We start from the raw sequence: 22,272 nt of genomic DNA, 5'->3' as shown, positions 1-22,272 counted from the left end.
TATTCTATAAGAGGTGAAAAAATTCACATTCAGTGTTCTAAGTTGTCTATATAGATGAAATTTTGTTTGTAGGAGAGACGAATGAGACAAGAAAGAAGTAGATCATGAGGGTTTTTTTTTTTCCTTGAGAGAGAGAGATACTGGAGTGGGAAGAGTCTGATGGAGAGGGAGAGGGAATCTTTTTTAAAAATTTAAATTTAAGTGTAATTAATTAACATACAATGTATTATTAGTTGCAGAGGTAGAGCTCAGTGCTTCATCAATCTTATATAACCCCCAGTGCTCATTCTATCACCTGCCCTCTTTAATGCCCATCACCCAGATACCCGATCCCCCCATCCACCTCCCCTCCAACAAACCTCAGTCAGTTTTCTATGATTAAGAATTGGTTATGGGTTGTCTCCCTCTCTGATTTGTCCCTTCCGTTATGATCCTGTTTTGTTTCTTAAATTCCACATATGAGTGAGATCAAATGATAATTGTCTTTTTCTGACTGAGCGGGAGAGAGAATTTAAACAGGCTTCACACCTAGCTCAGAGCCTGATGCAGGGCTTAATGCCACGACGCTAAGATCATGCCCCGAACCAGAATCAAGAGTTATACTCTTCAACAGACCGAACCACCCAGGAGCCCCTGGATCAGGAGCTTTTATGTATCTCTTTTCATGGGTTTAGATCCAAGCGGCAACCCCACCCCTTACAACACATGCACAGACATTAACCCTTCCCAGAACAAACTAATTCAGACCACAGTAGCAGAAGTAGCAGAAGACCCTGTGTTCCAGACTCAAATAACATCAAACATTTTTCCCAAGCCATTCTCCCGAGTTTTAGTCAGGAGTTTTTTATTAGTCAGCCCGCTGCCTTTCCCTGAAGGTTCTTTTCTGTTTTGTTCCCAAGTCTCTCCTGCATTTGGCTCCACCCATTTTCCTTCTTGTCCTCAGGGCCTTGCATACATTCCCAGGTCTTTGCCTCAACAGGTTTAAAGGGTGTGAATCTTCAAGTGACTAGCACTTCTGAGTATTCCTGTGAACCTCTGTTAAGGAAACATTTTCCTTATCAAGAGAAAAATCTGTTCCCTGCCTGCAGGTCATTCTCAGTTCTCAGATAGTACTTTCACAACATGGCCCTGACTGCCTAGTCTGTTCTAGAAATTCACATGCATTTTAGAGTCACATAGACCTCTCCCCTAAGTCATTGTTTGACTAAGACAAAGGTATTTAATCACTGGTTTCCTTAGCTTAAAACTGGGGTTATAATTTCCACATTGAGAAATGATAGAATAATTAATAATATTTTTTAAGTAGTAAATGCTCAGTAGCTAGTAGTATCTCTTTGTCCCAGATTGGAAAAAAAAAAAAAAAAAAATTCATGATTTGTTGTGCCCGAGTTTTCGTGTCCAAGAGACCACCAAGGAGCCAAGCACCAATGCAATCACACGAGGGTTTATTTGACAAGCTTAAGCTTGGGCCCAAGTATACCGACACAGTGGAGTAGGGACTTGGACCCCGAACTTAGTTAGGGGTATTTATGGGTTCCTGTTACTAAAACAGGGTGGGGGTCTCTGGAACTCAAGCAGGGTGGGGCTTCCTGGAACCAAAACAGGGTGGGGGTTACTAAAGCAGGGTGGGGGAAAGTTCAGCCCTTGGGCACATATATTTGTTAGATGGCTGCCAGAGCTAAGATGGCTGTACTTAAAATGCTGAGGTGGGATGGCCTTGATTCTCTCGGCCTCCACAGTTTAGTGATTAGTTGGTGGAGAGAACAAGAGACAGAACCATTGAGAATTTAGCCCATTGGGATGTATGTATTGAAATAGATGATAGAGTCATCAAAATTATTTACAGGCTGACATGACGAAGGGCACTTACGAAAAATCCACAACTACAATCATGCTTAGTGATGAAGGACTATAAGATTTCTGCTAAGATCAAGAATGAAACAAAAATGCCCTCTTTGTCCACTACTATTCAATATTGTATTAAAAGCCTTAGCCAGAGGAATCAAGCAAGAAAGAGAAATAAAAGTATCCATATAGGGAAAAAAAGAAGTAAACACCTGTATTGATAGATGACACGGTTTTGTATATAGAAAGTCCTAAATAATCTCCCATAAGACTATTCAAATTAATAAGCAAATTTAGAAAAGTTAGAGAACTATATGATCAACATACAAAAATAAATTTTATTTCTATTCACCATCCTGAGTATTTTGAAAAGGAAATTATAAAAACAATTCCATTTAGAATAGCAGCAAAACCAGTAAGAAACAGGAAAATATTTAACCAAAGAAGTGCAAGACTTGTATGCTGGAAAGTGTAAAACATTGCTGGAAAAAAATAAAGACCTAAATAAGTCATTAAGAAGATTATACTCTCACTAGTAATTGACAGATTAAATGTAATTCCAGTTAAACTCCCAAATGCCTTTTGTGCACATTCAGAAATGGTGATCCTAAAACTTTTATGGAATCACAAGAGACTCAGTACATCAAAACCATCCCGAAGAAGAAAAATTTGTAGGACTTACAGTTCCACACTTCAACTTACTTACAAAGCTACAGTAATCAAGAGTGTGGTACTTACTGTCATAGGGATAGATTTTTAGAGAACTGTAGTTGAGAGTGCCGAAATAGATGACCTACCTACAGTCGACTGATTTTCAGCAAGGATGCTAAGAGACTTTAATGTGGAAAATGGTCTTGCTAACAAATAGTGCTGAAACAACTAGATACCCATACACAAAAGAATAAAATTAGATCTTTACCATGTACTACATAAAAAATGAATGCAAAATGGATCAAAGTTGTAAATTTAAGAGCTAAAACTATAAAAAGTCTTAGAAGAAAGCATAGGAATAAATCTCCATGACTTTGGATTTGGCAATGGATCCTTTATGTATGACAACAAAAGCACCAGCCAAAAAAAAAAGGGGGGGTCATAAATTGGATTTCTCCAAAATTAATATTTTTTGCACACCAAAGGATACTATGAAGGAAAAGAACATACAATCCATAGAATGGGAGAAAACATATTTAATTCATATATTTGTTAGGAGTCAAATATCCAGAATGTGTTACTAATTAAAGAGGTTAACAATAAGGGTAGGTACAGAATATATTGGTAATATAAAACTATACTATTTTCACAATTTTTCTGTAAACATAAAACTGTCTGAAATAAGGTTTACCAAAAACTTAATTCTATTTATATTTCATTAATAATGACAGATCAAAAATACACAGGTTGTTAAATGCAGGTTTTGCTCCAAATTACCATCACAGCAATCTTCCTGAAACAGTTCCAAATAATTCTTTCAAGTCCTCCTAATCTCTCAATGGCGTTTCACTGCCTACAGGACCAAGTCCAAGACTCTTGGCCAGACATTCAAAACCCTGCACAACATTGAACAAAATTAAAATGAAATTTATAATTCTTGCCACTTCCCTTGTGTAATTATGGCCCAGCAAACTAGAAATACTCATTATTCCTAGAAGATGCCTTCCTAACTCTGTGCCTTTGTGCATCTTCTATCTTACTCTTGGCACATTCTTTCTGTATTTCTGCCTGGCGATTATTCCATTCTTTAAAGGCTCTCTTTAAAAGCAATTACTCTTGGCTTCCAACGTCATGTTCCAACAAAACAAATCGCTCCCTTTTTCACTTCGCCATGGTATTTTGTGCTCCTTCTGACAGAATTTGCCTTATTCCATCTCCAAGTTACTTGGAGGTGTGTGGTCAATCTCGTCCACTTTTGTTCAGCTGCTCAAGAACAGGGCTGAGACTTTGCCACGTGTAACTCTTCCCAAACCTGACACAATAGTCCTTCTTCAATAAATACTTATTGAATGTATAAAATAGGCAAGCTGAATATAAAACCTTGGCCCCAGAGTTGCACACTTAGATTCAAATCCTAGCTAGTGTTTATGTGATCTTGGCAAAGTCTTTTGTTCTAGGCTGGTTCTAAATCAACTCCTCTGTACAATAGAAAATATGAAGAGTAGCTTTCAAATTAGATTTAATAGAGGCAAAGAAGTTCATTGAAGTCCTTCTGGCTCAATTTCAGGGGAGTGGGCTGAGCAGAATACAGTTTTGGGCTTCCTCTTCTGTTTCAACCAGCAAACTCATGTTTCACCTATCCATATCAGAATATCAAAGAAGCTTTTATTTAAAGAAAATATCTTATACCTTGAAAAAAATTAAACCATGAGATTAGCTCATCTGTGAAGCTCCTTTCATTTCTCACTGAGTTTTTGACATCAACATATACAGGTTAAGAGACATATTTAAATACTGTTCCATTATAAATGGAACAGACCTAAAGCTTATCCCAATTCAGAAATGAAGGGGCAGACCACCACCACTTTCCAAACAATTAATATATATATTAAGCACCATCGAAGTCCCAATTAAATGCTAGAAATTTTACCGAACTCTTCTCTAATTTCAAGATCCATAGCACAGATAAAACTTTTCCCACTTTACATATGACAAAGTGGATAGGGTGAGAATGTCTCATTTCAAGCAGCCAAGACAAGAGGGAAGCTTGATAGAAAGCAGATAAGATCAGCCTAAAAGCTTGTGTTCTTCCCCCAGGATGAGACTTAATAAAAATGGATTCTGGGAATGAAAATGCATAGACATAGACACACACCTAAAACAATGGAGTGGTTTTTTGGAACTTCCACCCTTCTCCCCATCTAGGATGTATTGGTTATTTGGAGAGTACTGGTCATTCAGCCTCATAACAATTTCCCATCAGAAGTTCAGCTCGGACCAATGAATGGAATGATTACAAGCCTATTCCTCTGCTATGCAACTCGCACATGCTGAACTATGAGTAATTTTCACTGAGCCAGCTTGCCTATATTGGAATTGTATTCACTGTCCAGAAGACACACAGAGGCTTTAGCTTAAGTGCCCAGCAGGAAATAAAAGCCCATTCCTGTCATGGAGACAGGGAGGTGGCACAGGCTTGAAGGGGAATCTGATTTGTAAGTACTGATGTAGGGCTGGGTGATGGCTATGCTGAATTAAGTTTATTAAGGGAAATTTGGAACCGAAGTAGCAGATTTAGGCAGGTAGTAAAGTCGAGTTTTGTGGTTGTTAGCTTGAGATTACTTAAAGAATGCCGTGTTAGTACTCGCCCAAAACAGAGTTCCTTGAGCAGCATCCTTGCAGAAGAGTATCTTTGGAACTCAGACATCAGTTAGTGCTGAACTGTCAAAGGGTTTTGATTGTACTTTTCCTTGAAGTGGAAAATTCCCTGAATGTTACCTTTACTGTTCTTTCCACTTGAAAAAGAACTCCATTATCGAAATGAAGTCAAAATAAAAGCAAACCTTAGGAGAGATGGTCATATATTTGCTTTCACAATAGGGTCTGGATGAGTCACCTGACCTGCACAGGGCAGGAGTTTGGTCCTGCTCCACTCAGTGCTGCGCTCCCCAAACTCCGAACAGGGCCTGGCCCCAAACAAGTGATGGGGAAAATGTTTTTGTGATTGAATGAAGCACAGTGAATACAGTGTTTTAAAATCCAGTCATTAGATGAAGTGAAGTTTGAATTATTATTATTTTTTAATTATTTTGTTTGTTTATTTGGGAGCGAGCATGAGCATGGAGGGGCAGAGGGAGAGGGAGAAAGAATCTGAAGTAGAATCCACACCGAGCCTAGAGCCCCACACAGGGATTGATCGCACAGCCTGGGATCGAGATCTGAGCCAAAACCAAGAGTCAGAGGCTTAACCAACTGAGCCACCAGGTGCCCCCAAATTATTCTTGATTTAAATGTATATCCCCATACCTTATAGAACTGATCAAATAACTCACAACAAACTGACAGTAGCAGAGGACACTTAGCATTTTTTAAAATTTATGTATTTGACAGAGAAAGAGAGAGATCCCAAGTAGGCAGAGCAGCAGGCAGAGAGAGGGCGAAGCAGGCTCCCTGCTGAGCAGAGAACCCCATGCGGGGCTTGATTCCAGGACCCTGAGATGATGTCCTGAGCCGAAGGCAGAGGCTTAACCCACTGAGCCACCCCAGGCACCCCTACAGCAATTTTTAATTAAAAAGCAAGAATAGTTGTAATTGAAAAGCACAACAAATTCATAATGGTCTTGATGATTATATATGACAAAATGTCCTTCCCCACACATGTAGGGACCTCATATTGGTAGGCACACTTGGGCTGTCCAGGTTTGCCAGGCAGGGTGGCCAGGTTTCTTGGAAGAAGACTCTACTTGGAGTCCTCATGAAACTCTGAAAGACATTACTTATGATTGGGAAATTACTCACTTAATAGATTATATGTATTTTACTTAATTTTTTTTTAATTTTTTATTTTTTATAAACATATATTTTTTGTATTTTACTTATTTTTAAGTAAAATGAATAGCCAAGGATGTGTACACTTAGTTAAACATAAAAGGACTCATGTTTTGGGATTGGATCACAGAACATGGGAATTTGGGCAGGATCCTTTCAGCTACCGGTGGGCTCAGAACCAAAATGTGAGAATGGCTATGTTAGTGGTAATACTCCAGGGGCTGCTTTAGGGGAGCAAAGAGCCAGCGGGAAGTCCCAAGAGAAGATTGGGGACTCAGCCAAATTCCTCTATTTTTAAAACTTATTCAGTTAAGATTCTTTTTAATATGGAACAATTTCATGTTGAGAGCCTGTTTATAAAAGAATAAGCCAGGTTTTTATGGCTCTGGTTTCTGAAAAAAGAATGTGTGCTGATAATGATTTACTCTCTGAAATGAGAAGACACATCAGAGGGGGCTATGGACAGTAGGTGATAGGATCCTCCCCTTTCAATCATATCAGTGCTTTTTTTTTTTAAGTTGAGAAACCAAATTCAGGGTAGCCAAGGAGGGAAGAATAAACAGGTGAGGTTGGCACAAACAGGGGTGATCCACAATATGTGCTAGAGGGACGCTGAATGACACTTTCCTTGAGAGCCGGGTTGAAGATGGGGAGATGCAATGCCCAAGACCGTGTGTGCAGAGACTTGGAGGGGTGTATGACTTCTACTGAATCAGTATCCATGAAGCAAGGGTGAGCCAGGTGCTGTCCTAAACTGGGTACCACTTAGCTAGGGGAAGCTGTAGTGCCTGACTTTGAGGAACTCACAATCTGCATTTCCTGTCCCTCCAATGACTATGTTTAGAGAAGCGGAAGGAAAAATGATCCCCAAGTACTTCCATTGTGGCTCTTTAATTTTTGATTGTGAACTCTGAAGGAAAGGACTGAGTCTTCTTATTAATGACCCATAACTGATGCCCAGTAAATAAATGAAAGAATAAAAATTAGAATTTGAAAGGAATTAGGAATTTATTTATTTATTTTTAAGATTTTATTTATTTGTTTGATAGAGATAACAAGTAGGCAGAGAGGCAGGCAGAGAGAGAGAGGAAGGGAAGTAGGTTCCCCGCCGAGCAGAGAGCCTGAAGCAGGGCTCTATCCTTGGACCCTGGGATCATGGCCTGAGCTGAAGGCAGACCCTTTAACCCACTGAGCCACCCAAGCACCCCGGAATTTGAGTATGTACATGCTGTCTTAAAATAGAATATTTTCTTTTTTTCTTTCTTTTTCTTTTCTTTTTTTTTTTTTACTGTCATGTGTAGAGTGATTTCAAGGAGATGAGCATATTGTTGTGCTTTAGAATTAAATATTTCAAATATGTTGACTCTGCTATGTGAAAGTAATCGTGCTGTAAGTATAAGCCTCTGATAGGTTTCCCTCATCAGGAACCATGAGGAAATTGGGGCTTAGGAGATTGAAGTGAATTCTGTAAATCATGAGATTTGCTAGGTCAAGACTAGAAAGTGATCCTCCTGATGCTAAGCTGCTGCCTGTTCTACAAGCAATATGGCTCATATTCATGCTAAGAGATTAGATCCTAGCTAGGTTTTAAGATGAGGTCCTGTGTTTCAGATGCAGCTCTCTCAGCATGATTCCTTCACGTGGTTTTCCGGGTGATATTTAAACATCTATTCATGCTCTTCAGGAAAATGCCAATGTAGGTATTTGAAGATTTTTATTTATCCATTTGAGAGAGAGAGAGAGAGAGAGAGAGAGAGAGGGAATGGAAGAGAGAATAAGCTGGGAAAGGAGCACAAGGAGAGGGAGAAGCAGGCTCCCCACTGAGCTGGGAGCCTGAGGTGGGGCTTGATCCCAGGACACCCTCTTGATCCCAGGACCATGATCTGAGCCCAAGGCAGACACTTAACTGACTGCACCACCAGTAACTTCAATACCAATGTTGGTAAAGAAAGGAATTTCCTAGTATATTAATATCTAGATTATGTCCAATCCATAAATATAGCTGTTCAGTTTATTATTAATATTTGTGGGAAAATGTACTCTAATATATGAAGTATTGACATAAAGTAAGCTTTACAAATAAGTTCCAAGCATATGAATTTGTTTGACAAACATTATGTGAAAGTTATCTTGGAAATATGAGTATGCCTGAGGTGTTGTGTTTTTTTTCCTTTGATCTTGTTCTAGATATTTGATTAAATTTTATTATTAATTCTCATTTTATTTTTTAAAAAATTTAAAAAATATTTTAAAAAGATTTTATTTATTTATTTGACAGAGAGAGAGATCACAAGTAGGCAGAAAGGTAGACAGAGAGAGAGGGGGAAGCAGACTCCCTGCTGAGCAGATACCTGATGCGGGGCTTGATCCCAGGACCCTGAGATCATGATCTGAGCTGAAGGCAGAGGCTTAACCCACTAAGACACCCAGGCACCCCTTCTCATTTTCTTTAAATTCTTTGGAATTTTTTAAAACACAGACAAATCGTTTGTGAATACCCATGGCTACATTTCTTTTTTTTTTTTTTAAAGATTTTATTTATTTATTTGACAGACAGAGGTCACAAGTAGGCAGAGAGGCAGGCAGAGAGAGAGGAAGGGAAGCAGGCTTCCTGCTGAGCAGAGAGCCCGATGCGGGGCTGGATCCCAGGACCCTGGAATCATGACCTTTAACCCCCTGAGCCACCCAGGTGCCCCCATGGCTACGTTTCTACTTTCCTTTCAAATTCTTACAGATTACACTTCTTTTTCTTGATTTATTTTACTGGTTATTCTATGTTGAAGAGAAATGGTTATAGAAGTTATGATTATCTCTTTATCAATCTTTGGAAAAAAACATTTAGTGTTTTACCAGTAAGTCTAATGTTTACTATACTTTTTTTTTTTTGAGATACCCTTAATCAGAATAAGGATAATCCCTTGTATTCCTAGTTTACTAAGGATTTTTATCATTCTTGGCATTAGATTTTATTGAATGCATTCCTGTAACAACTGGGTAATCATATGATTTTTGTCTTTTGTTTATATAGTACATTATAGTGATTTTCTGGTTTTAAACTAATCTTAAGTCTTTACTAAAATGAGGTGTGATACATTGTTACTGTTGTGTAATCTAGTAGGAGTTTGTTTGCTTAATGTATAGTGTGAAAGTTTTGCATCTATAATTATAGAAGAATTTGGGCAATAATTTTCTATTTTTGAGAGGTCATAGGCTTTAATCAGGTTATACAAAGTTCGTAAATAATTGTGAATGAGTTGTTTTCGGCTCTTGGGAAGGTTCTATGAAAGATTTTGATAATATCTTTATTTAATACTGGTAAAATTCCTTAATGAAGACACTTAGATTTAGAGATTCTGTGTATGTGTCCTTTCATGTATTTGCCCGTTTTCAAATTCTCTTTTGCGTTTTTAGTATGTCATCTATACATTACAGAAAACTGAATTTGAATTTTCTCTAAATTAAAATCTTCAACTTTTTATAAGTAAATGTAGCAATTTATATTTATTATGATCATTGATATGCTGAAAATTATTTTGCCATTTTATTACAACTGTATGTGATTATTTTATTTGCCCTTTCACCTTTATTATACTTACTGGAATAATTATATGTTCTTTGTTTCTATTTTTATATCAAGTAATTCATGGGATGTAATCTATTCTTCATTGATTTCAATTCTTAACAGGGGGGTTTCAATTTAGAATTTTATGTAAATTGTGTGAATTAACCACTATCTCTAAGCTATGTATGGGACAAAAGTGAAGAGCACAGACTCTGGTGACTTGAATTTGAATTTCAAGTCCAATACTTGTGAGCTGTAGGACCGGGGACCAGTTATGTAGAATCTCTATGCCCTAATTCACTCTTCTATAAAACTTGGAGGATAGATGGTTACTCTTAGAATTAAATGAATTCTAGTTACTTAGAACAACAGCAAATACTACATAATGTTAGCTATGACTAGCTGCCTTCCAAATATTACTGGTATTTTAGAGGTATACTTGATAGTATAGTAGTAGTTCCAAGTTATAATTCTTTTATTAGGAGCTATTTCTTTAGAATCATATAAGATTATGTAAGAATTACTTCTGAATTTACTGATGTAATTTTGCTTTCCTACTTGTAGAAAAGGATAGATGTAGGGATGATTCAGTAACTTTTCCGGGTTTAGAATTTCAGATTGAGAACAATTTTTCTTCTCAGAAGTTTGAAATACTACTGTCGTTCAGAATGCATTTTGCAAAAGAAAAATCTGATGTCAGTATGAGACTCTTTATTTTCTATGTAGATTGCACTTTTTTTCAGATACTTTTGAGATTAATTTTTTTTTTTTTAATTTATCCTTAGATTTCAGGAAGTCACACTAACATTCCTTCATTTCAGGAAGTGATTATATTTGTATTGTTCTCACTTGACACTATGAAGAGCTTTTCTTTTTTTTTTTCCAGTCAATGAAATGGAAACTTTATTGAGGTCCCAGGACCTTGGGGCTCAGGCAGGAGGCCGCCTTGCGGGCAAAGAAAGAGCCGGTGGAGGGGCCTTATTTGACCTTCTTTTTGGGGCGCAGTTTGCTGGTGTGGCCACACTTCTTGCGGCAGCTGACAGTGCGGGGGTGCAGGCGAGCACCACACTTGCAGCAGATCATCTTGTCGCAGTTGTATTTCTGGGCCAGCTGGCGGAGCAAAGGCTCGGTGATGCCACTCCGGAGGCGAAGCACCAAGTGCAGGGTGGACTCTTTCTGGATATTGTAATTTGACAGAGTGTGGCCATCTTCCAGCTGTTTGCCCGCAAAAATCAGACGCTGCTGGTCAGGGGGGATGCCCTCCTTGTCTTGGATTTTGGCTTTGACATTCTCAATGGTGTCACTGGGCTCAACCTCGAGGGTGATGGTCTTGCCCATCAGGGTCTTCACGAAGATCTGCATCTCTGCGTCTGCTGGCGCGAATCCGCAAGGCCGCCGCCACCAACCCGCTCCGCCAGATCGTTGAAGAGAAAGAGCTATGGAGAGCTTTTCAATCTGATCACTTGATTCTTTTGGTAATTCATTTAATTTCCCCCCTGCTTGTCTTTCCTTCTCCTTTGAGATGACTATTTAACCTCCTGGACTTTTCCTTTGTGTCATTATATTTCTCTCATCATTTATTTTGGTCTTGATTGGAAAGGACTTCTGTTCAATTATATAAATCAGAAATTCAGTATCTAGACATGACTACTTTATTAATTAGTGGAAATGTTTATACTTCAAGGCGCAAGCTTCCATTTTTAATTTCCAAGAATTATCTTCTGTTTCTTATATTTACTGTGACACTTTTGTTGTTAGTGGGTTTTTTTCCCCTTCCAATCCTGTATCTGCACGTAAGTGTCTATGTTCGTCCCTTGTGTTGAGTTGGAGGTGCTGCACTTACAGATGGGCAGAGTGCGAATGGGGAACACCCCTACTGACTGGGAGGCAGGGCCTCTACAGGAGGAGCTTTTTCTCTCCCGCTTCTGCTGCCAGTTTCTCTGTCTCTCTCTTGCCTCTGGAGCTCTTACTCTCCCGCTTCTGCTGCCGTTTCTGTCTCTCTCTTGCCTCTCTTACTCATCCGCTTGCTTCCTCACATTTTCCTCATCCCCTTCCTCACGGAGCTACCACTTGAGGATCATGACAGTTATTTGGATGAGGGTGACCCCTGGGGTAGCCGGGGCTTACACTACATCCCCCTAAATGCCTTAATTTTCTCTCTCTCTCTCTTTTAAAGATTTTGTTTATTTATTTGACAGAGAGAGAAAGAGAGCACAAGCAAGGGGAAAGGCAGAAGGGGGAGGGAGAAGCAGGCCCCCTGCTGAGCAGGGAGCCTAATGTGCAGCTGGATCCCAGGACCTTAGGATCATGACCTGAGCCTAAGTAGATGCTTCACCAGCGAGGCCACCTAGGCGCCCCCTTTTTTTCTCTTGAATAACTGCTATTAGATCTTATCTGTCTTCTAGATCGTGCCTTCCCTGTGGCACTAAATAGTATCATTTTGTTCAAGGTTGTTTATCTGCCAAGTAGTTTAAATGCATTTTCTCATTTAAATTTTGTAACATTCCAGTAGAGCAATTTTATCTCTATTTTAAAATGAAAAAAAAAAAATTTTTTTTTTTTTTTTTGAGAAGGGAGGAATTAAGGAAGTTGCCAGAGATGATACAATTTAAGAAAGACAGATCCAAGATTTGAACTTAGGTTTGTCTGAAAAAGCCCATCTTTTTCCCCCTCCGCATAATTATTCCACCCCCGTTTTTGTCTTACGCATTTAGGAAACAAATATCATTATGAGAATGCTAGAGATCAGGCCCCATGTTAGAGGTTAGCTCTGCATGGGTAGAAAAAACAGACCTGGTGGTCCTTGTCGTAACGAACTTGCAGCCTCGTGGAAGGACACAGAAAGAGATTTTTAAATTTAGAGAAAGGTCACTTTTAATCACTGCTTTGAAGCGAAGGTTCAGGGTGTGGAGTGAGCTTAAAGGGGGGCTTTCTTTACTGTAGTATACCCAGAGGACACTTGCCCTAGAAGTGACAATGTTCAAGGAGGCACAGATAAAAGAGAACATAGAGTAGCATGTTGGGACATTGAAATGGCTTCCTTCTACTTTGTTCCTTCTGCACTAACCACCCATGCTCCGTACTCCTATCCTGGCTACCCTTGGTATGACTCTGCTTGGAGCCTATTGCTTATTTAAAGACCATGCTGAAGTCCATCTTTGATGAAAAGCCATTCCGTATTGGCCCCCAGTTGGAATTATTCACTCAGCTCTGTATTTTAAAACTACCCTGTTTTCCTGTTTGAATATTTATCACAGCCTATTTTATTTTATAGTTAATTATGTGTCTGTTTCTTTCATGAGATTTTAAGTTGTTAAAAACTGGAGGCTTATTTACTTTTGTATCTTTTGCAAAGCTTAGCACATAATGGGCTTTTAAAGGTTATCACAATGGCCTTGGGGAAGTAAAGTATTTCACATTTTGCAGTTTGGAGGCAGAATTATAGGAATGGACACAACAATTACCATTAAGTGGCAAAAAAAAAAAAAAGGAGGGGGAGGAAGCAAAGGTCATGGGGTGTTGGTATACCGCTGGTCTTCACCAGTGGTTCTCGAACTTACGTGTTCCTCAGAATCACAACGTGGTCTTATTAAAACACAGATTGTTGGAGTTCATCTCCTAGGGTCTGATTTAGTAGGTCTGTGGATGGGGGAGGAGGGGCGGGAATTTGCATTTCTAGCAAGTTCCCAGAGGATGCTAAGGGTCTTAATCCCACAACTGAATTTTGAAGACCACTGTTGTAGGAGATCTTCTGTCCACAAGTTCAGCAATTCTGACTGACCACATGCTTTTCTTTCAGCACTTACAGAGCTATTTGTAGGACTTTACCTATAGCTATAAAGATCGTAGCTGAAGGAGCAGAGGCAGAAGTGATTTGAAATCCTGACCCTCGCATTATTCGCTGGTTTTGGACTAGACTCCCTGAGCGTCAGAATCCTCTTCTTTTAGAAACAGGATCAGTAAACCTATCTGGTGTTACATGATGAAGGTCTTGGAGACTGAAAATGCATGCTAACCGCATACCGCAACACGTGGCATATTATAGGTTCTGAGTCATTGTGACATTTCCCAGTGATACCAGAATCAAAGCAGCACCACTCAGGAAACCTGAGCGGCTTCCATGCATGCCCGTCTCATCTTCTCTGTGTTCTTCACAGTTTTCTCAGCTTCTGTCCATAGAAGTTTGAGTTTCCAGTTTTGTTCTGGGATTTGTGTCCTTTTCTTCCTCTTTTCCCCTCCTGCATCTCTTTATTCCTCCCTTTTTTGCTTTCCTTCCCTTCTAACTTTCTCTCTTTCTTTTAAAAATTTACCCCGCATGTCTCATTGGAGTCTCGGTATTTGTTGGGATCATTACAGGTGAATGCCAATCAAATTTAAGTAACTAGATAATAATCAGAAACCCTCAAATGGGTTGTAAGAGAATAACCATATCTCCCAATTTCCTTAAATCACTGGTGATTAAGTTGTAGGTGTTTTGGGTAGGTTTGGAAATTTCAGGTCATTAAAAGATTAACCGAGAAGGATTATAATAATTACCTATTCCTTTCCATATTTCTCAAACATGTTTCTATCTTATTTTCCAATTTAAAAGCTGATGAATCTATCTGGTGCTCCAAAGGATATATCTCAAAGGATTTTTAGCTTACAAGTAGATGCTTATTCTTTTCAATTCCATGTGATTATTGCATAAGTGAACATGGTGTGCATATCAGAGAGACTATTTTCTAGAGAAAAATTAAAATTAGTTCTGTAAGTGCCCTTGTCTCCTAGGATATTAATATGAAAGGATTTTTAGATGTTGCCTTCTCTAATCCCTGATTTATTTATATTGGGAAATCAACGTTTAGATAGAAATTACATAAATTATGCAAGGTCATATAAATTTAGGCTTCTACTGTGTTTGGTTTATTAACCAGGGCTCTTTGCAAATGATAGAGACACAACTTCAAGAAGCCTAAGCCGGGAAGTGTTTCAGTTGCCTCAAGGACTTTGAGGAAGGATTGAGTAATAGATACATGAAGGTTGGAGATGTTAGGATCTCCAGATGAGGGTTAGGATCAGGGCTGCACCTGCTGCTAGAATTCTGTCCCTGGCCCTCATTCCTGCCTCTTTCTGTGGACTCTCTTCTTCCCCATGGTCACCAACTACTTTGAAGGGTTAACATGTTATAATTATGGGCTACTCAGTGCTCTAGATCCAATGTTTGGGAGAAAATCTGGAGTCAAGTGCTAGCTCTTGGATCATTCATCTGGGACTAGTGTAGGGTCCTGTAAGCACAATTGCTTCCAGTGCATTCAACAGAGGAAGGGGCCAGTTCCCAGAAGAACTCTGCTGTCCCTGGGAGAAGGGAGGAGGCATTGGGCACAGAAAACAATAGATGATCTTTCTGGTTAGTGATAAGCTTTGCTAGATGTGGTTTCCTTAGTTGGTACCAGATGGCAGTGATTAAAAAGCTTACATTCCTTTAATTACACTGTGAATACTTGTGGTTGTTAAACTCTATAGTGTTATTTGTGCATTGTTACTTAGCTTGGGCTGTGAGAGTAATAGAATTCAATGTTCTTTCATTTTAACAGGGCCTCAGAAAATTCTATTCTTTAACATTAAAATCAAATAACACTAGAACTAGCATTGTGTAATGGGGGCTGCACACATTCATTTATGTCTATATCTGTATGAAATGGTATGAATAGGACCTTTTAGACCATAAGGCCTTCATAAGCTTTAGCTTTTATTTCTCTTTGAAGATTTCAAAAATATATTTAGATTCTTTTAATTAAAGAATCTAGAAAGGCATTGAGAGATTTATTATGAAAATAAGTGCCCCAATTATCATAGAAATTAAATTGTTCAACTATTGTTTCTACGTGTGTAGCCATGCACAGACATAGCAGTACAAACAGATACAGATCTATGCCTGCAATGCTTAATTACCAATCTCATCTCTATAGCATACTTATAAAAAAGCTAGTATTGACCAGTATTAAGGCCTTCGTAACTCCTGTGGTCTTGGTGTTTTTGTTTCATTGCTTGCTTTCTTTGGCTGTTTCTGTATCATCTTTCTGTGTGTTTCAGATACCTTCTGGTCCTCGTCAAACCTTCCCTTTTCTTCATAGCTCATGTAATAATTGTAGAGGATGCAAAGTTTTTCTTCAGATGCATGAAATTGACTTTTCTCCTTCATCCAAGACCTCTTTCAGTCATGTGAACACTGAAGGTGTGGTGTCCCCTAACCCTATGTAGGGTGTGTTGGTCAACACAAGAAACAGGAAAGTGTATTTGAGCTGAAAGAAAAGTGACTTCCAACCTGAGTGACAGATAGTATTCAGCAGGTTGAGAGAGAAAGGAATAGGTCCCAGATAGCAGGAATAACATGCACAATGTCCTGGGCAAGAAGGAGCATATCCACTAAGTAGTAGGTGGTCAGACATGGGAGTCCAAGCAGCATGACAGGAATCCTGGTTGCATGTAAATATTTTGGGTTCATATGTATTTAGAAGATAATCTAAGCTAAGGAGAGATGAAGAGGACATGGAAGAGAACACTAGAATTTAAAGGATAGTGAAAGAGAAAACAGAAATTCATAAAACTCTGAAGAAGTCTAAATGAAAAAGTCTTTCCAGAAGAGGGGAGTTATCAACAGGGTCACATGACACCAAGAGGGAAAGGTCAGGATGGAGAAACTTCTTCAAATGCAGCAAGAAAATCTTGGTTATTTCATGCTTCCTCCTTTTTTCTCAGACTCCTTGCTTAGCAGGAATATTTAAAAATGGACTGCTCTGGCCAGACTGGGTTTTAAAATCTGGTCCCTTCCAAATATGGATTACATTATGAGGGGACCCTTTGGAAACCATTTTTAGTTATTTTTAAATAGCAAAAACAAAACAAAGAACTACCACTTAGTGAGCATTTGACATTGGACAGGCAATGTACTTAGTGCCTAAAGAGTATGGTCACAGATCCTTTTACCAGGTCTGTACTTTACAGAATAAGAAACTGTAATGAATTTCTGAAATTCATACGACATTAGAGTCAGGTGTCTGTGATTTGGATTCAGGTTTCTTTGAGTCTCAAGGACTCAGTCCTTAGAGCTTCTTCTACCTGCGCTCATTCCTTTGGTGATCCTAACCATTCTCTAAGCCTTTAGTACCACCTCTGTGCGAGCAAATTCCAGATTTATATCTGTGGCCCAGACGTCTCTCCTAAACTACCTACTCATTTGTCCAATTCCCACTTGACATCTCCAGTTGGATGTCTTAAAGACATAAAAGACTTAACATACGCCGAGCCAAACTTCTGATCTTGCTCCTTTAAAATCTACTCACAATCTTCCCCACTTAAGTTGCTGGCAACTTCATCCTTCTATCTACTCAGAGTAGATAAAACTCAGAGTCAGCTTTTATTCCTCTTTCTTTTATATGCAAACTAAAATCCATCAGTAAATTCTGCCCTAAAAACATATTCAGAATTCAAGCACCTCTTGCCACTTCCCCTGTTACCACCTAAACCATCACCATCATCTCTTACCCAGAAAGAGAGTAGTGTCCTTTTTTCACCCTTTTATCTCTCCATGTGTTCTCAAATCAGCAACCATAGAATCTTTAAAACAATATATATTTAAATACAGTATTCCTATATCCAGAACCTTCTGGGGGCTTTCCATATCTCTCAGAACTAAAGCCAAAGTCCTTACAGTCATCTACAAGGCCTCATGTGATTCAAGTCCTCCAAACCCCTTTCTTAATTCATCTTTGAATACACCAAGTGTGTCTCTACCTTACATCCTTTCGCAATGGCTGTTCCCCTTGCCTGGAAAGCTCTTCTCACAGATATCATAGGTAGGTTCTTCCGTATCTTTAAGTTCTTGCTTGAGATTCCATGTTGAGTAAGAAGATGAAGCAACAAAGAAACCATCTCTTTTATCTTCCCTTTTACTTCATTGCATTGTGGACTCAGTGTGAAATTCAAATTTGACCAAAAATAAATGAGTCAGACAGAGTCCGCTATGCATTTTGCTTGTGTTCATTTAGCCTATGTGACAATGAAAAAAATATACAGTGTTCAGTGATGCAACCAAGAGTGGATGTGATTTGAGAGGGGACATAGGGTTAAATTTGTTTGTTCTTGCAATAAAAAAAAAATATGTCAGTTTGGAACTGAACACATGGGAACCAAAGAACCATCAGGCAGTGGGTTCGACAGAGAAGAAAACATTACCAGCCTCTCTCTTCTTGGACACATATTTGTTGCATCTGATACTCCATGCTGGCCGCGGGTTGGTTATAGCGGAGTAAGATAACCAGGGAGGGAGTAAGCTGGCAGGGAGGGAAAGGAAACGAGGTTAGGGAAGACTTCACAAAGAAAGTGAGATTTTCACTCTTGAAAGATACGTAAGAATTTGCTAGACAAGAGGAAGGAGAGCTACCCAGAGAAAGGAGAACAATAAAAAAATACGTGGACCTGAAAATGTCTAACAGGTGTTTAGATAATGTAAATAAATCTCTGAATTACCTCCATCTGTCCCTCATAGTAAAGTGTAACTGAACATGTAAGTGACCTTCCCTTTTGGGCACTTAGCAATTTTATAAATTTCTAATGAATCTCGGAGTCTCACCTCTCTTCCTTGGGAAGTCTCTCCTCTAGAATATTCTTAGGGTAGTTAATGTGCCTTCTCATATATGTTTGCTTTCATATGTCATTAGTTCTATTTGTGTGTATTCTTCTAAATGGTTGTGACGAAATTATTGTTCTTCCTAATTGGTTTGTGCTTTAGGGTTAGAAAAAGCAGGACATGATAGGAAACCAAAAAACAGGCGAGAAAGCAGAGAAAAAGTTAAGAGAATCACGTTTATGAAAAGCAGCATCCAAAGTTATTGGAAGTGGGTAGTAAAGACAGTCACCTTAGTGACAATGGAGTTCATTCAAGTATAAAAAATAATGAAGAGTGAGTAGAGTGGGAACCCCAAGACTATATGCATTTTCTTTAATCTGCCTGGGTATATCCTCTGTTCTTAGAATGATGCCTATGGCCAAATAAGTATCAATACATATTTCTTGGGAAACAGTATAAAGTATAAATAACAGTATAAAATAAATAAGTGACATTTGAAGTGCAACTTATCAATGCAACAATGTATTTTCTATACTTGCACGAGCAGTATTTTCATAACATGTTTGCATGTACAGCAAGCATAAATTAATGAACAAAATCATTGGCCTTATATATATTTGAGTTTTATTTCAATAGCTGACAGGCTATATCCATTTTATCTATGAGTGATAGATCATAAATAAAGTGATTACTAATATAGAACTGCAACATATCATATGAGTATTTTATTATAGTGATTATTACTAATTGTAATGATTGCATTTTCTTGAAAGTTCAGATGTTGGGTTAAACAAAAATTTGGTGACACTACAACATGTACTATATGAAACCATTCACCTTTTTAGAATACAATTAAATGTTTAAAAACTTCTGGAAGAACACAATCCAAACTGTTAGTAGTAATTTCCACTAGGGAGTAGTCGGGGATTGGGAAGCTCATAGAATGAAATGATTGTTCACTATATATTCTCCAGTGTAAGATTAACTTTTACACTCTTGCAGTTACAGTTCCATATAAAAGATAGGCTTATAAATGAAAACCAAGGCTGGTTATTTGCAAAGAGTCATTAAATACACAATGCTTTTGTCAGTCTGATGAAAGGAAAAAAAGGAAAATAGAGTGGAAATTGTTAGTAAGAAATAATGAACATAATCACAAGAGCATGATGTATTCCAAAAATTTCTGACAGAAAACTTTGTGCCATGCATGTAAATAATTTTTAAAATCACACTCAAATGTAAGATTGTTATGAAAATATACAGTGTAAAATTTGATTCAAGATGAGGTAGAAAACTAAATAGACCACTAATTGTTTAGAAAATGAAAAGATAAAGGCCATTAAGGACTTGACATATAAAGGGAAACTAGGCTCAAATTATTTCACTAGCAACTTATTTATTAACCTATTTATTAACAGGTAGTTTCTAATTTATTTTAACTATTAATCAGCATAGGAGACATGAGTCTACATGGAGCTTTCTCATTCATTCTATAAACCAGGAAAAATCATTAAAAAAAAATCACCTACAGAAAGATGAAAACTGTAGACAAATTTTATTGCAGAGTATTATACAAAGATCCAAAAATATTATCAAGAATTACATATGTAAAATGCACCATGATTAAGTAGATTTGTTTAAGGTAATATGAATCTGAATAATTGCAGTAATTCTTTATTTCAAAATATGGAAGCAGAAACTATAGTCATGAAGTATATAAGAAATCATTTGATAGCCATTTGTAGAGCTTCCCTATGACCCTGCAATTGCACTACTGGGCATTTACCCCAAAGATACAGATGTAGTGAAAAGAAGGGCCATCTGTACCCCAATATTCATAGCAGCAATGGCCACGGTCGCCAAACTATGGAAAGAACCAAGATGCCCCTCAACGGATGAATGGATAAGGAAGATATGGTCCATATACACTATGGAGTATTATGGCTCCATCAGAAAGGATGAATACCCAACTTTTATAGCAACATGGACGGGACTGGAAGAGATTATGCTGAGTGAAATAAGTCAAGCAGAGAGAGCCAATTATAATATGGTTTCACTTATTTGTGGAGCATAGCAAATAACATGGAAGACATAGGGATGGAGAGGAGAAGGGAGTTGAGGCAAATTGGAAGGGGAGGTGAACCATGAGAGACTATGGACTCTGAAAAACAACCTGAGGGTTTTGAAGGGGCAGGGGGGTGGGAGGTTGGGGGTACCAGGTGGTGGGTATTAAGGAGGGCACGTATTGTATGGAGCACTGGGTGTGGTGCAAAAACAATGAATTCTGTTATGCTGAAAAGAAATTTTAAAAAACCATTTAATAAAATTCAACACTGGTTTTTAAAAAATCTTAATCCTTGACAAAGAAGAGAAACTGCTTCACCTGAAAAAGAACATCTATAATAATATTATAGGAATTCATAATTAACAGTGAAACTTGTCTGCCATATCTGCTGCTATTCATTTAATATTCCACTGGAGAACCTCACTAAAGTACAGGTAAGAAAATAAGTGAGAAATATAAATAATGGAAAGGATTTGTGAACCTGCTCTGAATAATAGGTAAAGTGGTTTTTTGCACCTAAAATTCAAAACAACCAAATAGAAACTTTTAGAACTAATAATGTTTTCCTAATTTGGCAGTATGAAAATCAGCTATACAAATCAACAGTCTGTCTTTAACATAGTAACATCTTATTCAAAAGTATCAATGACAGATGATTATAGCTATAATAAGAGCAATTACCACAAAATATCTAGGAATAAACCTAAGAAGAAATAAAGGATTTCAAATTACTTACACATCTTTAAGAGAGCAAAGAGCAATAAATGAAAGGATAAACAGACTATGTTCCTGAATGAGAATATTAAATATATTAAATGAGTCTTTTTTAAAAGCATCCTATAAGCCCTAACATAATCCCAGTTTAAGTAAAATGGTTTCTAATAAAATTTGAGAAGCTGATTTTAAAGATTATCTGGAAAATTAATATATCATGGATGCAAAGGAAATTTTGAAAGAAAAAGAAAAGAAATTTGCCTTACCAGTATTTTAAGAGGAACAAAAATTAGGTTAATTAAAATAGCTAATAGTTAAATTTTAAAGAGTCTATACATTTTCCTTCATACATATACACATGTAAATATAGAAAAGTATATATAAATATGTTTATATGTGGTATAATATATTTTACATTTATAAATATATTTTATAAAAATGTTTCATATTTTTATTAATATTTTAAAAAAGATTTTATTTATTTATTTGAAAGACAGAGATTACAAGTAGGCAGAGAGACAGGCAGAGAGAGGGAAGCAGGTTCCCTGCTGAGCAAAGAGCCCGATGTGGGGCTCAATCCCAGGACCCTGGGATCATGACCTGAGTTGAAGGCAGAGGCTTTAACCCGCTTAGCCACCCAGGTGCCTCTATTTTTATTAATATTTTTATAAATATATCATATTTTACATAAATAATCATATATTTAAGAATAGATGATAGAGAATCATGTATGTAAAATAAAATTGGTATTTCGAATCTATAGAGAAAGGATGAACTATTTAGGAAATAAGTTAAGAAACCATAAAGATATATTCTGTCCTCACACAAGACACTAAATAATATCAGATAAATTGATGACCTGTATGTAAAAAATAAAGAAAAATAAAAAGAAAAAGCAAACCCAGATCTCTTGGAAGTATAAAAGGAAAATATGCATATTGTTTTTATAATTTTAGAATGGAAATGGTTTCCTATGTGAAACCTAAGTTGAGAACC

At 37.6% G+C, this 22,272-nt stretch overlaps 1 protein-coding gene and 1 pseudogene across 2 annotated transcripts in view; one reads left to right on the top strand and one right to left on the bottom strand.

Moving 5' to 3' along the window:
* The window catches only part of LOC309871283 (uncharacterized protein), a 566,681-nt gene that overhangs the window by 304,547 nt on the left and 239,862 nt on the right, over nt 1-22,272 (top strand). The window lies entirely within an intron of this gene.
* Nucleotides 10,753-11,318, bottom strand: LOC309870785 (ubiquitin-ribosomal protein eL40 fusion protein pseudogene; annotated as a pseudogene). Its single transcript has one exon. The product of its transcript is annotated as a ubiquitin-ribosomal protein eL40 fusion protein pseudogene (transcript).

The sequence above is a fragment of the Mustela nivalis genome (assembly GCF_964662115.1).
Source record: "Mustela nivalis genome assembly, chromosome: 8".
Lineage (NCBI taxonomy): Eukaryota > Metazoa > Chordata > Mammalia > Carnivora > Mustelidae > Mustela > Mustela nivalis.
The sequence above is the reverse complement of the archived record's forward strand: the minus strand, read 5'-3'. Positions and strand labels throughout refer to the sequence as shown.